This window comes from Lissotriton helveticus, chromosome 11, assembly GCF_964261635.1.
Source record: "Lissotriton helveticus chromosome 11, aLisHel1.1, whole genome shotgun sequence".
In the NCBI taxonomy this organism is placed as follows: domain Eukaryota; kingdom Metazoa; phylum Chordata; class Amphibia; order Caudata; family Salamandridae; genus Lissotriton; species Lissotriton helveticus.
Genome location: NC_136072.1, coordinates 1,149,283,640 through 1,149,302,843, shown reverse-complemented (window position 1 = coordinate 1,149,302,843; position 19,204 = coordinate 1,149,283,640). Strand labels below are relative to the sequence as shown.

Here is a 19,204-nt window from a genome sequence, read left to right as displayed (position 1 = left end):
TCCATGACTCTGGGCACCATGGCGGAAAAAAGCACCTTCACCCCGCTCAAGATTCATGTGTTGAAAGTAAAACATTGAAGTGGTTTGTGTTCTGTACAAGCTCAATCCCCCACAATTCCAAAGAAAACTACTTTAAATGATTAATGAGAAACAATGCCTTTACTACCGCTGCTTTGAACAAAATGTACTTTTGCCCTGCGGATTAGATTTCCTTACCAGATATTGATGAAAATGCTGGTAGATAGCACCAATTTGATTGGGAAATCATGTATAAGCACAACAATCATAACCAAATAGATTTTGCATTGGCTATTGCCACATAAACAAATATGAATAACAAAAAACAAACATTTCCTAGATAACAAAATGTAATATCCAATTTTTATAAAAATTATTTTGTTTTAAAAACATGTTAACTACATTATTCCAATTTTTTGTTCTCGTTCCAGTAGAATGAATAAAATACATGAATAGGTAGGTAAAAAGGATCAGATGAATTTGGACAAGTGACGATGTGAGTCTAATTCTTAAGGGTGGAATAGAGAGAACTATATCCTGATGGTGCAATGATATATATTACCGTCTTCGCGTACACAGAAATATAGTGGCTAACATCGGGGCACTCGTTCTTATGGTTACACGGTACATGAGGAGGTAAAAGGAGGACTTCACTTTACCAGGTATAAAGCCCTGGAACCAGTTTTAAAATATGCAGTGAACACAGGAAAGACAGCCTCTCCATTTTACAAACCTTCTTAGCATTGTGAGCACCAGGTTGTCATAAAATAATGGTTTATGAACTCTGTGTAAGTCACAGACTAACCCAAGTGCATTTACAGAACACTCTCTGGCACAGATACCAAATAAAAGTCATGTGTTTCAATGTGTTTGTGGTGTTCTTGTACCTGTACATCCTACTTTTAAAAATATTTAAGAACTGAAGATCATAGATATTTGGTACAAAGCAAATAACCAAGCTTAATGTATTAGAATGTGTGATTAACCTTGTAAATACACATTCAAACTGATTTCACACTGCTCTGCTATTTCTTTTCTTGGGCAGGAAAGGTTAAAGTGCGCCCATCATGTTGAAATGTTAAACACAACATTTACAAAGCATTTTGGGTCCAACTTAGGTGAGGCAACATTCACTTTGCGCGTGTACATTTTGGCAGAATTTTCCATGCGCATCATGCATTTGTAAATGCAGAAACTCCTCCAAGATTAGTGCATGTCTGAACCCAAATTTAGTTGAGACAGTATTTAAAGGTGCTTTTAGGTGTGACCAACAGTAAATATTGGTTAACATCCACACACTTGCAAAGTGTGGTGTAAATTAAAGATTTGTAGGTAGTTTTTTATTCTTGAACCTCATTAAAAATTACTCCTTGTAAGAAAGGAGTGTGTTTCTTTCCATGACGGGACTGAGGGCCACACACAATGAAACAATGGGTTTGGGGGAAGATGTGCCTCAACGAAGAAGTATTTTCCTATGGAGAAACACAAAATAAAGAACTAATGTACATTTGTATCACACTTGCGGGTTCCTACTCTCCGTGTTCACTGTCCGCTCCTTCTAGGTATTTGACTGAAATACATTGACTTCTTATTAATCAAAGGTTGAGTTTAGCTTCTCAATTTTTTTCTCTTTTAGACCCCACCTATATGTGAAGTTTGGCCCTTCCTTATCAGGAGAGGGAGGGAGAGGTGTGGCGCCGCGGCCAGGGCGACTGACGGTGGAATCTGGGGATCAGGGTTCGATCCCCGGCTCCGGCGGCAGGTTAGCCCAGCACCATGTGACTCTGGGCAATAGCTTGTTTAATCTTCCCGGCGGCCCCCAGCGCCTAGAGACCCTTACGGGTGATTGTTCGCGCTTTACAAATGTGGATTATTACAAATGAGGATTATTATCCTGCTCACCAGCTTTGTTTAGCACCTGCAGGCCTTGTACTGGTAACTAAGAATAAATGCATCAGTAAAGGAGTTAGGCTATGACAGGTTTGATGCCCACCTGTTGCAGCTTCCTGAATGATGCAAAAGGACAGAAGGAAGTCACTCCATTCTTCATCTGCCCACGAAAGCCCACCGTGTCATGAGACCGGGTTCATGGGGTCTCTTGATGTGAAAATTGATCTGCACCAAGGGGTGGTTAAATCTGTATTGACCCATTGGGATCTCCTTCAAAGGCGTCAAAGATAAAGCATGGACAGATCAACCAGCCATCACTGGTTAGGTCTCTAGTACATTCCTTAGAAGGACAGCTGTGCATTCTTTAGGGGTTTCTGGGAATTGGCTGGTGCAGCATCACTGGAATATTCTCCAGTTGCAGGCAATATACATTTTTGTGTGACAAATGAGTAGACTTTTAGGTGGCACCTCTTGGTGGTACTATGGAGAATCCTTTAGAAGGTAGCATGGGAAGTGCCTTTACTTGTGAAATGGGTACATCTATCCAGGTGTTGTGTGAGCATCCTTCCCATGTGCTGTGACATCAGTAAATCTATCCAGGTGTTGTGTGAGCATCCTTCCCATGTGCTGTGACATCAGTAAATCTATCCAAGTGTTGTGTGAGCATCCTTCCCATGTGCTGTGACAACAGTAAATCTATCCAGGTCTTGTGTGAGCATCCTTCCCTAGTGTTGTGATCTAGGTACATCTATCCAGATGTTGTGTGAGCATCCTCCCCTAGTGTTGTGATATGAGTAAATCTAGCCAGATGTTGTGTGAGCATCCTTCCCTAGTGTTATGACATAGGTGCATTTATACAGATGTTGTGTGAACATCCCCCAGCGTTATGACACAAGTATATGTGTCCAGATGTTGTGCAAGCATCTTTTTCTAATGTGACATGGCTACATGTATCCAGGTGTTGTGTGAGTATCCTTCCCTAGTGATATCACCAGAGTGCACCTATCTAGATGTGTGAGCATCTCTCCTAGTGTTGTGACACAGGTACATCTATCCAGCTGTTGTGTGAGCATCCTTCCCCAGTGTTGACATGCATAAATCTATCCAGATGTGTGCACATCCCTCCCTAGTGAGATACCTACATCTATTAAGGTGTTGTTTGAGCATCCTTCCCTCGTGTTGTGGCATGAGTACATCTATCAAGTGTTGTGTAAGCATCTTTCCCTGGTGTTGTGACATGGAAACATCTATGCAGATGATGTGTCGCAATCGTACCCTAGCGATGTGACATGTGTTCGTCTGTCCAGATGTTCTGTGAGCATCCTGCCATAATGTTATGACATGGGTACATCCATCAGGTGTTGCGTGAGCATCCTTACCTAGTGCTATGGCACAAGTGCATCTATCCAGATCTGTGAGCATAGTGCCTTAGTGTTGTACATGGGTACATTCTATCCAGATGCTGTAAGGTGTAGGATTACCATATGAATGTCACAAATGACTCAATGCTACAGTCTATAGCCTTTTATTTTACAATTTAGAGCTGTGAGAGATGTAGACATGGATTATCATATTATAAATTATTTGCCATAAAATATCAACTTCAGTGATTTCTGAAAGGAAACCCCACCTTCTCTCTTCACCTGCTGGCTTCGCAAGGAGGATGGAAGATATATTTCGGAATATGAGCCAACTAAAGTCAAGGAGGTTAACCATTATGAAAAGCGAGTTGAACTTTTAGCGATATGGATTTTTGGGAAGATGAAAAACATATAAAGCATATGTCACCCTCCCAAAGATGTGATATTGAGAGATACAGAATCAGGACTGGAGATGGTTTCATGTTAGTGTGACATTGAGTCGTGACAAGGCTCTAATAGCAGCACCCTTGCGTGTCTCCAAGAAAGCAGCTTGTGCCCCCAGTCATGCCATGGCATGAAGGGATTTACTCCTCAGCACTTCTTCACCCTCACTCTTTTCCTCCTCTGTACTGATGCCCTGTGCTCCCCCAGTCAGATGGTGCTGTACGAGGACATACGGATAACAGCGGATCCCAAAGCAATGGAGCCGTGTGTGAACAGCGGGAAGAGAGCTAGAAAAAGATCACACCCTTTGTGAATGATTCAATGAAAGATCAAATGAAACTTCCAAAACCTGCTAAAATGAAGTATCCACCCTCAAAGAGTACACATTTACAGCATTAGTGCAGCATCTATTGGCAATGAACACACACAGTTGGTCAGTTGTGGAAAGCAACAACAACATGAAAAGTTCATCTTAGCACCGACATCCCACTATGGGCACATGGTCGATTTGATTCTGAATTCTTAAATTAGCACCTATCATCGCCCATCGACACACATAAAAGGTGCCTAGATCTGTCGTTTGAGAATTTTTCAAAGTGTCAGTGGTAAAATTGTTAATATCTAAAGAGTATATTATACCAAAGCATATTCATAGCCTGTAAATTTACCTGGGCTGTAGGGCACACCAGGGCGGCCGATGTGTGACATTCGCTTATAAGACAACCAATGAGCGTACAACAGACATTACCATGAGTCACGTGGTCTTGCATCTCACATCTTCATGTTCTTCTCCCCCTCCCCTTCCCCCTCACACTATATGAACACCCTGAACCCCCTCTGTACTAGGAGCCCTCCCCTGCCCCAAACATCCTTTATTCTGGTAAAGGAATTCCAGTGGTTTAGTCAACACAACAATATGTCTCTATGCATATGTACATATTTATATGTTTGTCTTCAGGTCAGATTTAATTCTTTAGCTCTAGACTCAAACCTTCCCCGACAGTTTTGTTTCCATCATTTTTTTCCCAGTTTTGTTTTTCTACAAAAAAAGAGCGAACGTTTACAAAGATGCAGTAGAATGCTTTCGGATAATTACAAAGAAAGCAGTGTTGAAATTTTGGAAACTGCGTATCCACTGTACACCTCCTCTTCCGCTGCCCAAAAATTGAAGAGACGAGATGTAAAATTGTTAAACAATGAGTCTTTAACGATTGTAACAAAAGGTGTTGTGAAAGCACTGTAGCCAAGTGCAGCCTGGTTTGAGATGGTTTTGACATAGTAGGGACTTTCAAAAATTTGGGAAATGGAAATGGTGCTCTTTTCAGAATTCCTCGATACAAAATTGATCAATTTAGAGACACTCCAAGTCAATGCAGGTGGTTTTGGCATCGTCCGAGAGTTCGGTACACAAAGCATGATTGGAAAAAGCATGGATTTCCGAGCATCCGGGTCATCTGCCAGCCTATGTGATGTGCTCAGTGGTCATTCCATATCCCTTCCTGGAAATTGCAAAGAACCAGGTCCCCTACCCTGAAACTGATGAACACATGTTGTCATTACACTTTCAATGTAACAGCAAGGTAAAAAAATAAAACAAAAGACTGCTGTGGCAAACAACCAATTCCTAGGATCTATCGTGCATCTTAGCCCACAGGGGTCTTCTATCAAGGAGCTTCACCCAAGAATAAAAGTTGTGAATATCCTGCCTCTGAGGAAACGCCAACTTTTTATCTTGAATAATCCCAGCACTAAACAGCAATTCTGGAATAAACGCACCAGACGCTGTTACGACTGCAATTAACTCATTTAGTAATAGCATCAAACATGTATTAAGCTTTCTTAAGACCTCCACAAAACAACTCCAAACAGAGTAAAAGGTTCAAAAGTGTGATTTTCTGTTGCACCAATTTGTTCACCATTACCACTGTTTATCGCAGACCTCCATCTGATGGAATCGGTGAAACCCCAGTGATTTAACGCAAGCTGTGCCCCGTACCCTATCTTGTGACAAACAGACCTTGCAAATGAGCTAGATCATTATTAGAGAATTGGTGTCAATGTTAATGATTGATAAGAATGACCACCTCCAAGAAGTAAGCAAGATCACTTAGAAGAAACTCTTCTGTTAACAACAGCAGCCTGTAACAAGTAAGACACATTCACTCCCAACTTCGGGTTTGTTTGGACAAAACCAAGTGACAATGGTATCTACCGCCAATGCAACCAATCAAAGAACAGCTGTCCAGATATCCAGCTGGTAAAAAGTTTTTTCTATACTCACTAGTCAAAGAACTTAGACCTTTGAAGGCACAACACTACGTAGGAATGGTGAGTGGAGCCCTAGACTCTGTGAATGTTACGTCTTCATACCCAGGATTCTGACGTACATTTGACCAAAACGATGTAAGAATCTGTTCTGTGAGTGCGATACACAAACTCCTCTCATAGTTTCATATGAGCTTAACCTACTTTACTTTTCTGATTTCATCTACTCCTTCGCCAGCTCTTTCCTGTTAAAAATGTTCTGCCTTTAGGTCATGGGAATTGATGGATTAAGAATTTCTCCATGGTCTCATCTAGTCTTTTTTATGCTCGGATAGTAAATGTTTCAAACAAACGCTACAAACCGAGCCCACGTAAGAAGGACGTGACTGTCCGCTTTGGTATATTTATCAACAAGACGAAACAACTAAATATTTTTAGTGTCCAGAAAATGTTTGAGGAAGAAAGGAATTCTAATCTCAGATATCTGAAATGTGTAGGCACCATGGGGTGTAACCCCAACTTTCCTACACAGAACTATGAAAACGGCTGGTCTTAGCTGGTCTGTTATGAGCAATGCACTTGCTAAAACCATGTATCTTTCCACTTTTAAAACGGTATAACTTGGAAAAAGGCATTTATGGTGTTAAAGCAAAATATACATCTCCATACATGGTTTAGACTAGAGCATAACAGTGGAGAGTCATTGGCTGTAAAAATGAAATTAATATTTAATGCGGTCGTGTTAGATCCTGACATTGTTTTGAAGAGTCAGTTCTATTGCCATTTCGTTTCCACAGAGTGGTTAACAAGTTATCTTGGCATTCTAAAAGGGTGCCTAGTACCCCACAGGCCAATCAGAGGCCGCCTGGGCACCAAAGGTTATGACCTTTTGCCAGCCTGGCGATTATCATGTAGTTGCAGAAAGGTCCACTGGCATTACTAGAGAGGTTCTGAAGTGGGCACACTCGAGATATGTCTAAACTCTGAATATCTCAGGAATTAAACAGGCTGTGTAGTGATTTAAAAAGTCGTTGTTACAACTGCAAGTTCCCAAGCATTACTCCAGCTCCTCAAGGTTTGATTTCACTCCTTGAATCTTTCTTTACACGTTTGTATTTTAACAAGTAACGCTAACTAACCCTCACAGGCTTGCAATGATTTGCATATCAATGTACTTGGGTAATATCTTTCGCCCACAGAATATATATGTAAAGAGATATCACAAGAACAAAGTCCTCAAAAAAAAAAAAGCATTATTCGCATCCTTGTCCCCCAAAACTAATGTCTTACCTGCCTATCCCAATATATCAACAGCCAGAGGAAATCTATAGAATTGATTTGGTGATATGCCAGTTTTCTATCAGTAAGATGTGACTGCCCTCAGGACACTGCTGTTCTCTTCATGTTGCATTCTTGGCTTATAAAATCACGCCTTCAATGCTCAAATGACTTTCTGCTGCATCAGCATCAAAGGAAAACTAACCCCAGATTGACACAAACAAGAAAGCAACCCCCCCACAGAATCAAATTAAATGGTTTCTTATCACTGAAGCATATTGACATCTTGTATTGAAAATACACACAGATCCTACAGCAATCTTATCTCTTGTTTTTTTTTTTATCATCAAAAAATATAAAGGATGCATCCGTCAGATTTTACAACGCAAATTAAAAGCAACAACCTCAGCTGGCAAAAAAACACACTCGATGTCGTGCGACTTTGTTAACAGCTTATGCTAAAATAAAAATTAAAATGTTAGCATTTATAAACACTGTTAATCTATGATGTCTCTATCGAACTTCCTTCAAAGAAATTTTCAGTCGTGAATTTGAAAGCATCCAGAGAAAACAGGGCTGGCAAAGAGGGCCCAGAGAAGGGAATCCAGTCTGTTTGTTTTCCTGTGAGACTCGAGTTCCAGATTCCTGACAGAAAGGAGTCCAGTGGATTTTCTATGAAGCGGGTAAAGGCAAAATAAACATATTGCACAACTGACTTGCCCAAGCACAGCACAATGAGACAACAGCTGACCTTGAGACCAGAACATATGATGGTCGGACGCTTACTCTCAAAGTCGTGGACATACCTTCTTCGGAAGACCATCTCAGACCAGCTCTCTGGATGACCCAACAAACTTTATATGTTCTTGAAAAAGTCAACAAGATAGTTGGGTAGGCTACTTTACTTAGTACAAGTGTGTTGCACCATCCTAGCGTTGTGTATCGCTGATCAGATCTCAGAGGGTTTGCTTTTCCATGGAGGAACATATGCTGGTCCAACTGGTGACCACCACGTTTGCCATTCCGGACATGTTCTTTCGCTGAGCCTGGTGATCACAGACATGTGGCAAGTTCATGTAATGTAGGCCACGTGAAAGCTGTCCGGTTCAAGGTCATAAGGGACGTACCTGGATGTCGCTACTCGCACCCTGCGAGCCACTCAACCCCAAACAGATACCATACTATACCTTGGATTGAACTTTTAAGACCCCCTTGAATTTTATGCCCATTGGCGATGCTTCCTGTATGGTTTCATCAACCGTCGCAGAAAGAGCTCCCGACTCCCACTTGCGTGTTCTCGCCTGAGAAATCCAAAATTACAAGTCCTACAAGTACTCTGAAAAGAGGTAAATCAAACATCGGTGTCCAATTTCTGATCGACTACCCCACAGACTTTTGCATTTGATATATTTGAGGAAATTCTGAGTTTTAGTTTTGCACATGGGACCTGTTGTTCAATGCGAAAAATGTTTAGTCTATGTACATTTAGAAAAGTTAACTGCAACAATGACCCGCAATGGTGTGACAGCAGACCCGCGAACCTTAGGTATTCTGATCTGCTTGACCCACATAAGAGTTAAAAACTGACAGAAATTTGGGAGTTCTTTGGCACAATTTAGGGTTCATTACTCGATCTACAGGTCATAGGCAAAGTGAATAACCCCGGCTTCACATTGGTAAAACGATTCAAGTGTGCCCTGGGCTGGAATTTTTTAATACCACAATTGGTGCCCTTCGGAGAAGAAAATAAATTGTGGTGGCCTTAGCACAAAGGCCTCCAAGAAATTCTCTTCTTAAAGCCCATTATTTGAGGCTACCAGAAAGCTAACCTAGTGGAGCAATTGTTTTATTAACACAATCTAGCCCCATCCCCATGACCTCTTTGCCTTGGAGCATATGCGCTCCCTTGCCTAGACTACACAAAATCGCATTCTCGTGCTGTAGACTTGCATTTATCAAAGCCCAACAATGTCTTCTTTCTAGATTCAGATACTTCTCTTGTTCCCTCTTCTTCTCACCTGTTGACCAACCCAATTTAAGCCTTGTTTGTGTTGCAGTGCCCAAAGACTATGGTTCCCTACCAACACAACCTAAAATTGTGGCTCGTGGTGAGCATAATAGGTGCCCCCACCCCCCTGCCTCACATATTCATGGAAACAAAGCATTCTGGGAACTTTTTGCCCCGCCGTTTGATGGGAGGAAAACAGACCAGGTTCACGTGTACCAGGCAACACATACCACTTCTGCGGATGAGGAGGTAAGCGGTCCCCAAAAAAACTGCACTGAAACACTTTCACTACTACCTTCTAACTTTCCACCACAAACCCAACATTCCTCTTCACCCTCCACTTGAATCCACCACACTTAAAAGCATAATCTTTGCGCCTCTTGGAAAAAAAAAGCAAAAAAAAAAGAAGCGTCATCTAGTCCGCAAAAGTCATTTAAAATTCACAGTTCGTCCCCCAAAATGTAGAGTCTCAACAAAGTGCTCATTGTTTTTTCTCATTTTTTGTGACCACACCTTACAATTGCTTCAGAAACCACGTTTCGTGCTCCAATTGCATACCCTGCTCCGGATTCATCCACGACTCGACCTACCAAAAATCCCAGCCAGTTCAATGCAAGTTTTTGAAGTTTATGGTTTTTAGGGGGTTATTCGAAAAGAGTTATGATGCCTGATGGGAATGTACTTGAATAACTGGCAAACAAAAAAAAATCAGAATAATACAAAAATAAGAATGATCTTGCTGCGTAAGGCATGGTTGTGTATGCAATAGCTGTACGATGGTTGTTCTGTTTCCACTCCACTTCGTCCGCAACGGGTTGGCTGATAAAATGTCCTACAAAGACCCTGAATGGCAGTGGTGGTTGGAAGGAGCCTCCTCCTTGTGGTTTTTCAGTCTGTCGTTCCTTGCTTTAAAAAACACAACACGTTGGACTTTAGCCCTGGGAGAGAAAGAAACCAAATGGAAAAGCTGTTTAATGTGAGAAATGGGAATATCAAGACTCATGTTACTGCTGTAACAATGCAACAATTTTCAAAAACCCATGCAAAATATTCTGTTTGGGTGCTCATTTTCATATAGCCAGAAGTCTGATTTTATGGTGATATGCTGAAATCTGGTGCCCTCTAGTGGTCCTGTTTAGTTACATTGTAAGGCAGCTGCCCACACTTGCCTTTATGTACCACTTGCCCTGACTGTGTGATGGTACCAGCATTAAATGTTTTCTCACTAACCAAACCTTACAGAATACCTACTAAGATCATCAAATCAGGCATCTTGGTTATAGAACAGGAGTGTGCGAGTTTGGTCCAAGTGGGCTAAATCCGTGGCAGCTTTTAGGGGTAACCACTCGCACTGCAAATTATTCCCATTTGAATTAGTTGTTTGTAAATTTATGCCATGTGGATATCCCAAAATTCAAACACAGATCCACCATCCTGGCCCAACGGTGGAAACCTTTGCAAAAGGCCAAAACAAGGAGAATGTTGCTTATGGCAGAAGAGCAAAGACCAGATAAACAAAAGCTTAGAAAACAGAGAGCAGCGCGATGAAACAATGCTAATGACTCCGGAAAATGACGTCCATATATCACAAAGGTTCGGATATTGGACCCCCACCCAGTCACCTTACACCTGCCCTCTGTAGCAGTATATTCACCACAATTATCCAGCTGTATTTGCTCTCTGTACATAACTCTGCGCCCGTGTCCATACAAGGCGGATCTGGAATATTGATTAATTTTGCCACAACCACTCCAGCAAAGAGGCATTTAAATGTTAGTATGGCGTGTTTTGTTTAGGAGTTTCTTTCTCCGCTGCTGGCCAGATTCCTTGATTGACAAATGAAGAGCTGACTCCCAGTACTTTAAAGAACTGAGTGGTATTAAAGGGCGCCACCCCCTTCATAATCAAGTCTTCTGAGAATCAAGTCTTCTGTTCAAATCCTCTCTGATGTGCACTTTTCAAAGAATCCACTTCAGCCAGACGCCAAGCACCCTCTGTGTCACGTGACCAGAAGCCATGCCGTCCATTGCCTTGAAAAGATGGGGGTTGATAGCAAAAGCTTGGCCCAGAACTTCACACAGTCAACAAGAGAACCATTGCGTTACAGAAGAGCTGTGGTATTGTGGTTAAATTGCTGACACATTCAAATTCTAGTCCTGGCTTCCCAGCTAGGCTACACTGTGTGATCGTGAACAAATGACTTCTTTATGGGACTCAGTTGCTTCACATCTGAAACACGTGGAAGTACTCGGCTGATGGCTAGCTCCCAGTATTGAGTGCCTGATAACTACGAATCACTAGGTGTGTGTTGAGTTAGTCACCGTCCCAAACGTTGGGACCTGTCGAATACATGAATAAAAATAATAATAATAATAATCCACATTTGTAAAGCGCACAATCACCCGTAAGGGTCTCTAGGCGCCGGGGGCCGTCGTGAAGATTAAGCAAGCTATTGCCCAGAGTCACATGGTGCTGGGCTAATCTGCCGCCGGTGCCGGGGATTCAGGGCCAGACTGGGAACCAAAACCGGCCCTGGCAAAGTGCTCGGCCGGCCCCCCCGCCCCCGGGCGGGAGGGGGGCGAGCGCTTTGCCAGGGCCGCTTTTCAGCCGATTTTGTTACACGGCCGATTTTGCAGCTATGCTGCAAAATCGGCTCTGCAACAAAAACGGCCCCCAGGGCCCAAAACCGGCCCCCACCCTTGCAGCCGACCGGGGGATTGCCCGGTGCCCACAGCGGCCAGTCCGGGCCTGCGGGGATCGAACCGTGATCCCCAGATTCCGGAGTCAGTCGCCCTAGCCGCGGCGCCACACCTCTTCCTGGGACCTGGAACCAGTTTCATCTGGTCAAGGTGTGACCGAGAGAGGAGGATCCAAACAAGAAATTTTAGGATCCGACAAATAAAGGCATTTGCTTGCCAGCCATCGACACTTCCAAGGCTGGTGCTCCATTAAACTAATTTTAGGCATCTGCTTTAAGTGGCACTACTACAAATGGCCACAGGGCGGCGACACATTCCAACAAATAGTCTTAATATCCCCCCACCCCATCTCCAATAAAACATATTTTTGCCTGGGGTCCTGGCCATTATCTCACACTCAAGGAGGCGAACCTCATATCAAATGAAACCCCAGTGTCACTTATCTTCCAAAAGGGAAGCTTTTTTAATTTAAAAAAAATGTTAATAAATAATACTAGGATCTAATAATGATAGGAGCAAGAAAGAACATTGAGATAGAAAACTGCTTTTCCCTAGGATCAGGATGCGTAATTCAGCACATATTGCAGGTCATTAATTTTTTATAAAGTGGGACTCTGTTTTTGGAAAAAAAGACAAACTAAACAATCGGAAAAATCGCAGTGAGAGAAATCTCATGTGCTAAGTTCAGAGGCTGGAAGCAGAACATGCAGACACCACTTTGCTGCTGATTCTGGGCAGAGGTCCCAATTGTTTGGACGCTCCTGCCATCTACTGGTTATTTGTGGAACACCAGACAACCTCTTGTAACACACCTTTATTAGCGTCGAGAGAGGAAGTGTTTCAAGACAGGCCCCCCCCAGCTAAAGAACTAAAGTGAACTTTCTTTACCTGCTCGTCTTGTCCAACTCATCTTAGGCCCTCCTCAAATGTCTTTGTGGAGTGAGAGGATTCATAACATTATTTCAAAAACACGTGCCACGACGACAACACAATGGACTGTCCGGATGACCCACTGAGTTAACAGTTGGGGTTACAGCTTCAGCGATGGGAGGGGTACCGTGTTCAGACCCTCACAGGCCACACTCCGCCTTTATTCGTTCCTAAGTCAATACATTGATTTCTATTACATAATGGGAATAGAAATACCGGTTAGTTATAGCGCTTAGAACCGTCATTGCTGACTGGTTATTAATACACCCTGAGAATGTTGAGGTCTCCACTGAAGACAATGAAGTGGCTGAGGGCCAATATTGGCTGTCACAGACCTTCTGCCCCGATATTCTAATCTTTGCCTTTGTTTCCCCCTGTGTATTTTAGAGCATTCTACCCTCGGTGGAGGAAAGGTTCTAATAAAATTATAACTATTCTGCGACTGCCTCGGGCTCTACAGGTTGTTAAAGGCCCTCATCTTATAACTGGCTCTGCGCCTTTAACAACCAATATAGCTTCTGACAGTGGCCTGTAGGGTTTAATTATTCAACACTGAAATTGAAGTTTGCAGCACGTGCTTACTCTGCAGGACGTTCTTTAACTGCACAGTGTCCTCAATGAGCGGCCATTATTATTCATCTAAACATACACTCATGCTCCTCCAGTTGTAAACCAGGACCCCGGCTGCCCTGCACGCTGACAGGCTTCCAAGAGGCTCCACCCATTGGCCAAAGTCGCCTGGGTAGTTCAGAATATTACAGCAAACAAATGAAGGACGGAATGCTGACACTGCACTGGAGTCAAGCTATCCTGGCTGATGAGGGCTGAAAGCCTGAAACCGGTCCTAGGATGCTTGTTTCCAGTCCAGGGAGGACCTGGCCTGGCAGTTCGGGCTGGACTGTTTCCATGAGGAGCAGGGTCAAGACTGATTTGCATATGGCTGGGTCCAAACTGGAATTGCATGGTGAGCAAAAAAACGATGGATTTAGGCCCAGATCTCTCTACTGGGGTGAATGTATGACATTGTTCTTCATTCTGTCCATCAACTGTTATTTTTGCATTTGTCACCCCGAGTGGGATGTATATGCTCAGACGCGAGTCCCGTGCTCTCCATGCCACTGGAATCAAGCTATTCTGGCTGATGAGGGCTGAAAGCACGAAACCGGTTCTAGGATGCTTGTTTCCAGTCCAGGGAGGACCTGCCCTGGCAGTTCGGGCTGGACTGTTCCCATTGGGTGCAGGGTCAAGACTGATTTGTATATGGCTGGGTCCAAACTGGAATGGCATGGTGAGCAACAAAACACGATGGATTTAGGCCCGGATCTCTGTACTGGGGTGAATGTATGACATTGTTCTGCATTCTGTCCATCAATTGTTGTTTTTGCATAGTTCAAAATATTGTCAACATCTTCTCCCCTTGAGAGGACCTGCTCTGACAGTCTGAAAAATCCACTTGATAAAAATCCACGCCGGATCCCAACAAGCACAGCAACTACAAGCAGATCGCCAAATGGCTACATTGTGCATGTGGACTAAAAGAGACGCGGTCACTAAACCATGTGGAAGAGAAGGACTTGCTGGCCAATAGCCACTGTGGGCTTCAGACGTGACAGAATCAATCAGTCAGTCAAGTGCATTCATAAAGCGCTTGGCTGCTCTGGAAGAAGCGTCCCGGCGCCGGAAGCAGTGAATGAGAACAGACCGGACTATCATGTCTAATTCTGGTCAAAGAGCCAAGTTTTCACTTCTTTTCAGGAGCAGTGGTCAGACTCGGTCATGTGAAGCTTGATTGGTAAAGTGTTCCAAAGCTTTGAAGTCAGGTACAGTGAAGGTAAGTGGAGTAACATAGGCCCCCACAGCCCCTGCGGAGCTGCCCCTCCATCCCCAAGTTCCAGGGGGCCCCCTCAGCACAGTACTCTGCCCAGAGAGCTCCATAATGAGTCCAGGGGGGGGCCCTCCACGTACCTTGAAGGGGGCCTCCTCAATTTTCGTTACGCCAGTGGTGAATGACTTGCCTTCATGTCAGACTTTCGCAAACCCAGGACCACGCATAAGTCGGAGGCTGTTAGTTCGCAAGGATCTCTCGTGTTGGTACAGACCAAGTCTGTTTCTCAAATAGAGAGAATCTTCCACCGGGCCCACTGAGAGTGCCCTCCAGGGTCTAGCGGAGAAGGACAGAAGTGCTACCCTTATATTTCTTGGACATCACGACTACTTTACATAGTCCATTTCCCCCCTTCTCCAGAGGTGCTCTGACTACTCTGATGCAATACTAAAAGGGCACGTGCACCTTTCATTCAGTCATCACTGAATGAAAAGGCCAAACCTAGCAGCGTGGTTGGCGAATGTGGGAACATTGAAGGCCTTTAAGGAGATGCCCTTGTGTAGTTCACTAGTGAAATCACATGCTTAAGCGCGAGTGGCCTCTTACCTCTTTATTGTAGCCCCTGCCGAGGGCTGTCTGTACCAGTTGTTACAGACCCTGAACCCGAGTTATAGGCCCGAGCTGCAGGCGAGGGCCTATAACGAGGGAGAGGGTCTTTTACAACTGGCATAGCCCGAGGCAGAAGGCCTATAAGGCTATTAGAATATTCCACCCACTGAGGGTAGAATGTTCTAAATTAAAAAGGGAGAACCATGAAGACAAACATTGGAATGTTGGAGCGCCTGGCTTACGTCAGCCTTTAGAAGCCCAGAACCACTCCATTGTCTTCAAAGAAGCTACCAACATTCCACTGTTCCAATACAGGTTACAGCACTTGGGGTAATTCCGAGTACCTCTTTCTGTCCCGTATAATTTCAGAGGATGCCAGCTACGATTATTACCCAACATCTGCCGCACAGTTCATCACCACCCCCTTTTCTGAATCGTTTTTGGCCACTATAGGTGTGGCAGGGTATACTCAGACATGAGTCCCTTGCTCACTGCTCCATCAGGATTCAAGCAAGCCGGGCCGACGACGGCTGAAATGCCAGAAACCGGTCCCCGGAAGCTTGTCTCCTTTCTGGTGAAGAATTGGCTTGGTAGTTTGGTCTGCCCTGTTCCCATGATGCACTGGGCCAGGGACAGACTAATTTGCATATAGCCAGGTTCTGAGCTGGGATGGGGCAGTGAGCTAAATAACGGTGATGGATCAAGCCCTGATCTTTGGACTGGGTAAGAGTGGTCTGCTTAATTCAGACACTCTGTTCATCACCACCCCCTTTTCTGAATCGCACAGTGCAAAGAGGGCAGGAGGTTGTGAACACTATAACCAGGGCCCCATGAGAAAGGTGATCAAAAGTCACAGCTACGCACTGGTTTGCCTTTGGTAGTGAGGTTGGGTACCCTAGCCAGACCCGTGTTCTGTGCCTGGGACTAGGACAGAAGTCGCGCTCTACAAAACCCTTTTCATTCTTCATTCATGTTCAAGCACCATGTAAATGGGTTCTAATCCACACAGTCAAATGCCTTTTGTGCATCACGAATGCATTTAGCCCGGCTGGAGACCAATGCAACGATGTGCTTGTGTGTTCGGTGCAAATCTCACTGATATGAGCATGAAGCTCATGGGACCTACCGCATTTATGAAAACTTGTTCCCAAAATACAGTAATGTGCTTTTTTTAATCTCTTTATCAGTCTAGGACTGCTCCCTGAGGATGTGATACCGCATGCAGTTGTCAAGATACAGTATTCTGCTCTTCCAATGCTCTTGACATGCCTATGGCTGCTCCTCGGGGCGCAATACATCATGCAAGTCTCCCGTAGGATCTGGTAATCTACTCTTCTGATCCTCTTGATGGGCCCGATTCACAGAACTAACTTAAGACAAAATCCTAAACTTACTACCATTTTCGTATTCACAGAAGGCACTTACTCATTTCGGTATTCACAGAAGTTTGGAGTCCTAACTTTAGGACTCCTAAATACCTTCTGTGAATACCGAAAGTCTTAAAATTAGGATTTTTCTCAATTTAATAGTAGTAAAGTTAGGACTCCTAACTTTAGGACTCCTAAATGCCTTCTGTGAATACCCAAAGTCTTAAAATTAGGATTTTTCTCAGTTTAGTCCTAACTCTACTACAACTAAATTGAGAAAAATCCTAATTTTAAGACTTTCGGTATTCACAGAAGGCATTTAAGAGTCCTAAGGTTAGAACTCCTAACTTCTGTGAATACCGAAATGAGTAAGTGCCTTCTGTGAATACCAAAATGAGTAAGTGCCTTCTGTGAATACGAAAATGGTAGTAAGTTTAGGATTTTGTCTTAAATTAGTTCTGTGAATCGGGCCCGATGTGTCTATGGCTGCCCCTTGAGATATGTTACCTCATGCATGTGTCACATGAGATCTGGTAATATGCTCTTCCGTGCTCTTGACGTGTCTATGACCACTCGAGATGCAATACCTACCGCAGGCGTCCAGTAACAAGCACATGTCCACTGCGGACTCTCTTACTTACTGGTGATCCTGGAGGTTCCTCACTGCTTATCCAATAGTAGTCAGTGTAAGGAATGCCTTGCACATTCTGAGCCCACTGATGGGAGAGGTCACTGAGCTGTGTAATGAAGGGCCTCTTTATCACAGCAGATGTTGCATATATTAAATAGTGGGAGTAGCCAAACTTCAATATAGGCTTATAAAAGGGGCATAAGAACTCATTTAAAAATAAATAAATAAAATCAGAGTTTCAAAACTGTTCTGGTCACACACATAAACTTGATTTGAAAGGATTAGTCGTCTGGATTTCGCGGCAGGACTCCCAGATGAAATTCAGCACATGCAGAGCGTGTATAAGTCTCGCTATAAAGATGCACCCTAGGAAGTTCTTGGGTTCAAGGGATGGCGCTGCCAGGCTGTTAGGAGTGCCCCGCCATCCACCCACTTCCAATGATGACACGTCAGCATCGCAGGGTCACGGCAAGCCTAACGCATGCGGTTGGTCCAAGGGTTTCATACGCCACTGGAGTACAGCAGTAACACAGTGTCCACGACTTCCCCCGCATCTACTCCAGAGATCCTGAGAAACTCTGAGGTGCACAGTGCCTTGCGGGTAGGTTTGACTTGGCACATAACCTCAGCCCGTTCATCAAGAGATGCAGGGGAGCATACCACGGATGGACGCCTCTGAGATATTTAAAGATGGCGGCCAGTGAGATAAAAGACACATAATTGATGGACGAATGCAGAACAAATCTAAACATTCACCCGCAGTCAAGAGATCTGGGTTAAATCCATCGTTCTTTTGCTCACCATGCCACCCCAATTTAGACCTGGCCATATGCAAATTAGTCTTGACCCTGTGCCTCATGGGAACAGTCCAGCCCGAACTGCCAGGCCAGGTCCTCCCTGGATTGGAAACAAGCATCCTAGGACCGGTTTCGGGGTTTCACCCCTCTTCAGCCAGGATAGCTTGATTCCGGTGGCATGGAGAGCACGGGACCCACGTCTGGGCATACCTGGCGCACTTAGGGCGAGAAAGCAAAAGACACACAATTGACGGATGGAGTCCAGTAAGATGGCATTTTGAAAATACAGAAGGTGTTGTACGGCAGCTAGGTTAAGCTAAGCGAGTTACTTAATGCCATAATATCGCGGTACAGCCACTGCAGACCTGAATTGTAAAATTATAGTTACAGAGGAGTCACTTTTTGACAACACCTTTGATACTCTGGCCACTAGGACCAGAAGTACTTCTTTTTATATTATCAAAATCCTGAAAAAGACTTTTCCAATCATTCCAGTGGAGCTCAGAACTGCCTGCAGTAGTTATTGTATTGATTACGTGTCGCCTTGACTACTGCAATGCACTATACTTAAACATTAAAAAATCCTCACTCAAACTTCAGGTCATTCAAAACTGAATATACCTAAACGCTTTTCAGTGAGGGAAGGCTTGCGCTCACCACATTGGTTGCCTATCAGAAAGCAGGTGACCTTTAAAACGCTCTGTATGGTCCGTCAAGCGTGGCACCTGAGGTCAGTATCCCAATGGTACACTCCTAAAAGTTAGCGGAGATCCTCTTCTTTGAGGAACATGAACATTGCTAGATTCCGGAAGGCTAAATCATGTGGTCACACCTTCACGGTAGTTGTTGAAAAATGTGGAACAGTGTGCCGACAGAGATACTGCTGTTTGGGAAGGCTGAGGCATTATGGACCCCTGACTGGTGGCCTTCAGAGCTAGGAGAGGCACCTTCCCCAAAAAACTGGGCTAAGAATCTAGGCATCAGAATCAATACTAAATTATCAATGGAGGAACAGGTGAAGACGTTGTCAGGCACCTGTTTCGGAACAATGTGGATGCTTAGGAAGATCTTCCCTTGGATCC

At 44.0% G+C, this 19,204-nt stretch overlaps 1 protein-coding gene across 1 annotated transcript in view; it reads right to left on the bottom strand.

Moving 5' to 3' along the window:
* Positions 1–7,530: 7,530 nt before the first annotated feature.
* The window catches only part of ARVCF (ARVCF delta catenin family member), a 553,290-nt gene continuing 541,616 nt past the window's right edge, over positions 7,531–19,204 (bottom strand). Inside the window, exon 17 of the mRNA XM_078667927.1 lies at positions 7,531–10,202. The gene's annotated coding sequence lies outside the window, so the exon portion shown is untranslated. The remainder of the gene's footprint in view (positions 10,203–19,204) is intronic.